Source organism: Empidonax traillii, unplaced genomic scaffold (assembly GCF_003031625.1).
Source record: "Empidonax traillii isolate 1590-97213 ecotype Southwest subspecies unplaced genomic scaffold, ASM303162v1 scaffold1351:size124891, whole genome shotgun sequence".
NCBI classification, from domain to species: Eukaryota; Metazoa; Chordata; class Aves; order Passeriformes; family Tyrannidae; genus Empidonax; species Empidonax traillii.
The window spans coordinates 4,873-12,848 of NW_020956544.1; the positions used below are offsets into that span (position 1 = coordinate 4,873).

At 38.4% G+C, this 7,976-nt stretch overlaps 1 protein-coding gene across 1 annotated transcript in view; it reads left to right on the forward strand.

Moving 5' to 3' along the window:
- Positions 1–7,976, forward strand: part of LOC114069742 (spondin-1-like) — a 114,390-nt gene that overhangs the window by 715 nt on the left and 105,699 nt on the right. The gene's annotated exons all lie outside the window — the stretch shown is intronic.

Consider the following 7,976-nt stretch of genomic DNA (forward strand, 5'->3'; position numbering starts at 1 on the left):
TAAAGCCTAAATATTCAGAAGTTACTCCAAGCCTTCAGTAAGCATTGAATCAGAAACCCTAATTGAACTTGTTAGGCTCTCAGCCATTCTTTTCACGTAAGAATCAAAAAAAAAAAAAAAAAAAAAAAAAAAAAAAAAAAAAAAAAAAAAAAAAAAATAAAATAAAAAAAAAATCTTAATTTTTACGATCAAAACTGCATCCGTCTGGCTGAGACTCGGGCAAAAAACATGATCTTAGCTGAGATGAAAAACAGGAACGTTCTGTAGAGTCAGGATTTTCTGAATGGACCTTAATCAGTAAAAACAGATCTGTTTGTTTAGAGGTGAATGTTTTTGTTTTAGAGCCAGTGATCATTTACTGATGTTTTAGTTCACACTAGCATGTGTATTCATGCTTTTTAAGCAATGGACATACGTAACACCACGCAGGTGAACTTTGCTTTGGGTGCATTTATTTGTCTGCAGGACCATGAAGAGTGCCAGATAAACATTGCCCTGCCTCTTAAGACTTGGCTTGCTGGATTTAATAGGACAGATTGGTCAAATATGCATGGACAATCGGGATTTCTTTGCTTGCTTTGAATCCACGTGCGGGAGGAGCCTTTGAAATTGCCAAGATTTGCCCTGCAGCAGAGCAAAGAATTTCAAAGGCTCTTATCAGGACTGGGATGCCTTTAAGTGACACAAAACTTTAGGCTTTTAAGGGAGGGCTATCACAAAGGTTCTGCTGAAGACAGCCCAGGCCATTCAGAAAAATGTGTTATTAAATTATTGATTTCTGAACAGGTTGGGAAATTGCCACCAGCAAAAACGGCCCATGGCTGCTTTTCCTCTCTCCCTGTGCTTCACTTGTCTGCTGATGGGCACAAAAGAAAGGCACCTTCCTCTTCCACATCTGTGAGGGTGATCTAGTCCCAGCTCTTACACTGGCTGTGGAACAGTCTCGAATCTTTTGCAGTTTTACTTGCTGCCTCTCACTTTCAGTGAAACGATTTTGTTTAAAAATCACCTGGTTTAATCTGCACGAAAGCAGTTCAGGAATACACTTCCAGCCTTTTCTTAAGCTCAGCACAGGCAAGTTTGCATCAGGCTCTGCAGTAAAACTGTGAAACCTGCTGCCTGCTGCCCGGCGAGACAAGTTGGGTTAGAAGTTTATAGATGGAATTTTTCAAGACTTCCTTTGGCAATCAAGAAGATTCTTTGGTGTTGCTAAGCTGTTTATCAGTAAAGCTCCTTGGCCTTCCCCTCAGGACTGCCCCCCTCTTGGCTGCATAGCAAATATTGCTTGAGGTGCTTTACTACTTAAGTAAAGGAATAATAAGGTGATGATGTTTTATAGAGCCTTTTAAAAAGACAAGATTTAAACTTTAATCCAGTAATGATACGCAACAACCCAAGTTGATGGATTCCCCCCCCCTTTGTTGTCCTAAATAAAATTTCCATTAACAAAATAAATTAACACAGACCTATACTCTTCTCACTGAACTGAAATATCTGTGGCTGAAGTCGGTTGAGGGGCTTGCCTGCCTGGGTCTTGCCAGCAAAGGAATGCAGTAAAGTACCAGCGACTGCAGGATCTGGATGAGTGTTTCTTCTCTCTCTTCTCTGCTAGTCAGGTCCTGGTGGATGTTCAACACTTTAATCTACCCCTGTGCAGTATTTGCAGTATTGCAGTTAAATTAGCTGACTGGCACTGATTCTCATAATCCGTTTGGGAATTTAGGTTCATGGGGCAAGTAAAATTTTGGTGTTATGACCGCCTATTTACAGATTGCTGTGGGCATCTTTGGTGTCTACGTGCTCCTGAAAAGTGGAAGGAAGTTAAGTACTTTCCAGTAAAAATTCTGTGAAAAATATAAGCTTCCTCCCAACGATTGCTTTATTGACCTTGGAGGATAAGTAATCACTTTATTCCCGAGGACAGTTCAAAAAAAGAATGAAACAATGGCCATTAGTAAGAGCTGCTGATGCCAGAAATTAACATCCTAACGTGGTTATTTGTTTGTGCTGCAGTGCAGTCCTCTGTGGCACCTACACAGCAGTCTCTGATGGGGTTTTGGCATTAACAACATTTACATTTTCTCTTCTGTATGTAAAGCTTTGATGGCATCTGAATTAGAGTTTGCATTCAGCATTCTTCATAAACCCTCCTTGTGGTCAGCTCCCATAAAATAGCATGGAAATGTTGGATGTGATTTTCATAATTATTCTATATGATAAAAACAGAAGTCTAAAAGCAGTTTGTGTTTTAAATAGTTAAGTCCAAACTCACCATGGAAAAATTCTGAAACCCTGAACTTTAGAGGAAACAAACCCTCTGTATTTTTCTTTCGTCTCTATGTGATGGACGTGCAAATATTTTTTTATTATTATCAACACATATCTGTTTCAATCTTTGGATCCTATGATACTTTTGTTTTAGAATTTCCAAAACAAGATGGCAACATTTTGTAGCCCATTCTGAATCATAAGAATATACTTTTTCACTATGTCCTTGTCTACTGGCTTCAATATGTAGACAAGTTAAATGTAGTCACAAGTTAAACATAGATCATCCGTAAAAACTTATTACAGTTTTAGTGCCAAATAATGGGGTTTTTCTAGATTTATAGTGGTATAATTAAGTACAGACTCTTCCAGGAAGCTTTTCCTGGACTAGTACTGAGGCCTGGGAACAGCTATTTTTCTGCAATTTCTGAAGTCTGATACCTTTGATGGCAACACTTGATTGCTCAAATTTGGCTTAGTAGTCTTCCCAGTGCTTTCCAGGCATACAGTGCACGTGATCAGTTTGGCTGTGAAAAGCATAAAATGACACAGAGAAATGGTAATCTGTAGTTCTAGGGTTCAGTAAGAGTTGCTAAATCGTTTGGCATGAGCACATGTGTGTGCAATCCTAACTTTCTGCGTGACTGCGAGAAACAAAATTTAGGAGAATAAGCGTATTTGGATTTGGCTTGCTATCACTACCTTGCTTTCTAAAACACCTCTTTCTGTGTGAAGACCTAGAATTGGGAGTCAAAAAAAAAAAAAAAAAAAAAAAAAAGAGAGAAGGAAATGGATTAATTTACGATGTAATTGCTTAGTTGAGAATAATTCATTCATTCTCTTCGTTCCCAATAACTGAGGACAGTGAAATACCCTAAAGGTGCAAATCCTTCCATCTCTCTGCTGAAGCTGCCAGTACAGAATGTGCTCCCAGGATGCAAACATTTACCCACACACTTCAGCCTATGCTTGAGTTGCACTGAAGGCACAAGATAAAAGGCTTTGCTTACGTGTTTCACACGGCTTGGGAGACCCTCAAGCTTGAAGCCCTCTCTCCACTCGCCTGAGGTGTGCTCAGAACACTGTGCAGCTAAATCCAATTACAGGAAGGCACACAGACACTCCAGCATGGAGCGGGTTCTTAAAGTGATTTCTGCAGATGGATGGACTTGGAGAAACATCCTATCGCTTCGGGGAGGGCCCCACACACGCTGCAAGACAATTTTAAGCAGCTAGATTTCGAGAACGACCTGATGGAAATGGAATTCATTGTCGTCTGTCAGACAGTGTATTCGGCCCCATCACAGCACTAGGCACTTGAATCGAAAGTTTTGCTGTGTGGGATGAAGTTATTAAAGATAAATCAACAGGATGCACTCGGATCATACTTGGCAATAAGGATTCACTTGGCTGCCTCAGCATCTGTGCTGGCTGCAGAAGCTACCCAAGTATCAGCGTGAGCAGGAAAGTGCTTACAACTCTATCTTTCTTGCTTCTCTGCCTAAGGTTATCTGTTTTGACCCTTCCAAGCTGTCATGCTGTGCTCAGTCTGCTTGTTTTCATGTTCACAGTGGAACATCCTTCTCTCCCTATTTTCTCCTCCTTGTTTCTTGTGATTGCCACATGTGTTCAGTATGGGAGGACCAGGTCATTTCCTTCATCCTCAGATAAAAGTTTCTTGTTCTAAAGCTTCCTCACTAGATTTCTGAGCTCTTCAGAATGCATTTGCTTTCTAGAGGCTTTGAAAACCTACTGTTATAACTTCCTTGGGAGATGTTTGTGTTTATTTTTGGGATGTGAAATTTATATAAAAAGAATTACATAGGCAGTAGAGCAATGGCAGAGCCTGGTGGTATTTATATCATGACATGGAGGTAGAGAAATTTTCTGGGGTTCGAAACTTGTCTTGGTCATTCTGTTTTAATATTTTGTTTAAACGAGTGAAAACTTTTAACTTTTAACACTCCCCCTCTTTTTTACTTCATGTAGGCTGCTAAGCTTGGGTTAGCATATTCTATTTTTCCTGAATTGTAGAGCAGTACACATGCATTATTTTTATCTGACAGCTAATATTCAGAGACTGCTTAATTCTGTAAAAAGAAAAACAACTACTGGAGATTTATCTTGTTTAACAACAAAAGTCTTAAATATTGATTTCAAGTAGGATTTACACCATTGATTTAAAAAAAAAAAAGACAGAAGTTTATTGAAAGTTTCTTAGCAGTGGTGAAGAATCACCTCTTTTAGACCACTTTGAGCCCCAAGTTTCTAGATTTGAGTGGTAAGTTGTATTCCTCAAGATAGTTAAGTGTGGTACTGAACAGGTAGGTAAAGGTCTGACCCCTTTAATTGAAGGGAAATACAGAACAAACAGTTTTCTGCAAGTCCTTTAGAATTCTACAATATAATGCAAGAGTGAAGAAAATTCTGTACATTGTCCTAGCTTGTTATATATTAAAATTTCAAGGTAGGGAGAATCTTGTTAATATCTAAATTGAGTAAATCTGTCAGCTGGTGTGGATCTCATGAAGAGTCAAGTACTGAGAGATGGTAATTATCTTTTCCTCCTTTAGCATTTGGTGATTTTCACTGAGTCTGAGATTAATTGTTAAATGTAGTAAAGGATGGCCACGTGCAGATGAGTTCTATTCAATTTACTATTTAGAAGAAAAAGCACAGTTCTCTAATTGGCTCATGAAATAATCATGAAATATCATGCTTAAACAAACTAATTAAAGCCTGGTATCTGTAAATAGTGCATTACCATTACTACTTGCAGAAGTCCCGTGTATTCATCTTAGTGCCTCTGCTGTTTGTTTTTTGAAATGTGTTCTGAGCCATCTCTAGGGAAATGTTTTATAATATTTGAGGAAAAGTGTGGAACTCACTGTTTTTCTGAATATGTGATTATCTTCATGATTTTAATTACATTAGGTCTAGTTTGTATGTAATCAGAGAGTAGGGGAATTTTAAAGAATTTCCATCTTCTAAAGGAAAACTGTGATATATTTAGTGTATATAAAATCCATATTGGCAAAATCTTTTAGAGAGTTGTGCTATTGTAGCAGAGCTGTCATCCCTACAGGGACAACTTCAGTTCTAGTCCGTGGGTCACCTTGGATAAACACTCATGTGTTAATCCATGTGGATTTTGACAGTCCTCTTGCTCTCAAGCTTCAAAGCTCTGAGGGTGAATGCACTCCAGTAAGAGTTTTTGGATATGTACTTTTTGATTTCTTAAAACTTCAACTGTTATATTTATTCAGGTCACTTGGCGTGTCACTCTGAGTAAACAATATGCTCAAATATGGTGTTGGAGAGACTAAGAGAAGAACCAAATGTCATAAACCCCCATGAGCTCCTAACTGCATCCTGAAACTTGTCTTGTCATGCAGCCAAATCTCTTCTCTACCCTCAAAACTCATTACAAGATCCTTGGTCCAGAAGCAGAGCACAGGGTATCTGGGCAAAACCCCAAAACCATAAGAGCAGCTCTGGGGTGTGTAAATTAATCTATGACCGATTCCCTATCCGTGCATCAAGAGGAGCGTTTATCAGAAATGCCAAATTGAGACAGTCAGAATAAAAATGCACTCAAGAATGAATATCTCCTACTGAAAGTGCTGATATCGTGGTTCTCACAGAAACAATGCTGCACAGATTTGCTCCCAGGAGAAAGAAGTTCCAGTTGTCAGCGAGCTTCAGGGTGGGTCTGCATCAGTCAGACTCCTTTACATGGGTGGAAGCCACAGTGCATCTGAAGCTGTTGCCAGTCATGTAAAAGCAACATCTGATAGCTGATCACAGATGTGAACTTAAAAAAAAAACACCCCAAACAATTAAAAGAAGAGAATGATGTACAATTACAGCTGAAATTTTTGTGTGCTACTTTTCGTGCTTGTCCTGAATCCCTCATCAGCGTCTGTGACCTGGCAGAGGGAGAAGTTGGGCATGGTTCTGAGTTATTCAGGTTACTAGACTAAGGTGATTAAGCAATACAAAGAGATTCTTCTGTCCTCTCTGATGCTTTCACCACTAAAACATTTTCTTTTCTCTGCTAGGCTGTACTTACCCCAATGAGTACAACTTTCCTTGATTTTTTGGGTCACTGACCTGATTAAAATGTATCTCAAGTCTTTTTCCCTATGCTTATTTGAGTGTTTCTGTAAATGCTTTACATGGAATGCATTTATTAAATGCATCTTACTTGTTACAAAACATGGGAAATAGGATGGTCCTACATACTCTTTTAGGATTCCTAAATACTCGTGGTCTGTAGTTCTGGGAGGGGATTCATAGGTTTATACTCACTGAAAAATCACGCTATTGTGAAGCAGATGAGCAGTAGCTCATATAGTTGAAGAGCTATGAGGAGTTCACTATAAAACTATGCCTCTAAATATTCAAAGTCTGAAGACTAACCACAGAAGAACAAAAACAACAAACCTTGCTTGTTTGAACTGGATAATAAATTTGTTATTCAGTCTTTTCCATTTATCCTTTCAGCCTTCCTGTGCAGTTGTCCAAATAATTCATGTCAACAATTTTACCCGACTGTTTATTAGAATACCAACAGTGCAGCAATTGAGCAGAGTTGTAAAGCACTTACCAACAGCTTTCCATTATGACTAAACACAATGGCCAAGGCAAAATAGAGAACAATCTGCCTTCCTTACCTGCAAGAACAATCTGTTTATGGAACAGTAGAAGAGTTCTCATATTACAAATAGCTGTGTTGATTTTTCCCTGTGGAATTAATGAGTCTCCTGCATGTAGAGAAATTATCACAATTTCTGTACTAATAGTTTAAAAAAAAAAAAATCCTCCAAATAACTACCACTCTACAGCAGCAATAGTTGCTGAACATTTTTTGACAGAGGCAGTAGTAGTATAGCTTAAATAAAATATTTTATATAGACACTTCATGCGTCTCTACATGAGATAGCAAACTAAGATATGTCTATACATCCCAACAGTCCACAGACCAAATTTAACCTTGGACATGGACATATAGAAAATGTACAATTTTCCATAGGTGATCCTCGCTGTGTGCTTTCATTTTTCCCTCTTCTTCGCTTTTAGGAGTTGTAATAGGGCTGTGCACAGTTTGAAATGGCCAGGGGCATATTGGAAGTGAGTGGATTTGGGTCCATCCCTGTCCTTTTCCACTGGGTTGTTCTATACAGCTCAACTCATTTTTCAATGCCTCTGTTTTCTCAAGAGCAACCAGAGGCCGGTGACTCTTCATAAACCACTTCAAGATAGAAAAGCTTGTATGTTAATAGTGCAGTATTGAGGTTCCTTAAAAGTAATTTAAATGTTTTCTTCATCCAGCTATTTTAAAAAACCTCAAAAAACCCCCAAACAAATAGGAAAAAAAAATGTATGAAACTAACTTACAGCCCTATATTTCATTTTATAGGTTAAATGCCCTCAGAGAGTTTACTTGTATTAGGGAGAAAGAATTACTTTCTGCCTTCCAGTATAGCTCCTGTATCTATAGCAGCTCTAATATTAGGTGTAAAAATGCATATTTGCATTTCAATGCATACAGTATAAGCCCTCTGGATCTGCTAACACATCTACATTTAAAACAAAAATCTGTTTCATTTTCATTTTCTCACAGATTTAAAATTGCTGCTTTAACTTCACAGTGGGAGCACGTGAGTTTGGCAAGTGTTATAAATGGAATTTCTCATAAACTCGTG